Here is a 521-nt window from a genome sequence, read left to right as displayed (position 1 = left end):
CCAGTAAACAGGGCACATCTGTCTGAAACACTAAGATTGTGCGCACGTTATGCTAATCTAGACCACAGGCGTTTCAACACACACTCTTTCAGGATAGGAAGGGCAACCGAACTACATAGCCTAGGCGCTGCCGAGAACGAAACTATGGTTTCTGGCAGATGGTCGAGCAACGCTTTCAAACGTTACATCAGACCAAGTCATTTTACCCTTAACAATAGCTAAATTTCTACCCTCTAGCTTGGCTCGTCTCCGAGCTCTTTTCATCACAATTGTTTGTTTCTGTTACTCATTTGCTCATGTGTCAGCGCATACTGTACATGCTGTGTATTTCTTTAAATATAATATTTATTCTATGGCATTTTTAGCGAAAGCAACGTCCCGTCCACATTGGAAATAAACTATAAAACAATATCAATAAATATTATGAATGTATAACTATTATAAGTACATCCTTCTGGGGATTACAGTGGATATCAGCGCATGCTGTACCACATGTTAACTGGGTGTGTGTTTCTTCACAA

Source organism: Anneissia japonica, unplaced genomic scaffold (assembly GCF_011630105.1).
Source record: "Anneissia japonica isolate Jap-2015-1 unplaced genomic scaffold, ASM1163010v1 scaffold415_len114518_cov173, whole genome shotgun sequence".
Classification (NCBI taxonomy): Eukaryota; Metazoa; Echinodermata; class Crinoidea; order Comatulida; family Comatulidae; genus Anneissia; species Anneissia japonica.
The sequence above is the reverse complement of the archived record's forward strand: the minus strand, read 5'-3'. Positions refer to the sequence as shown.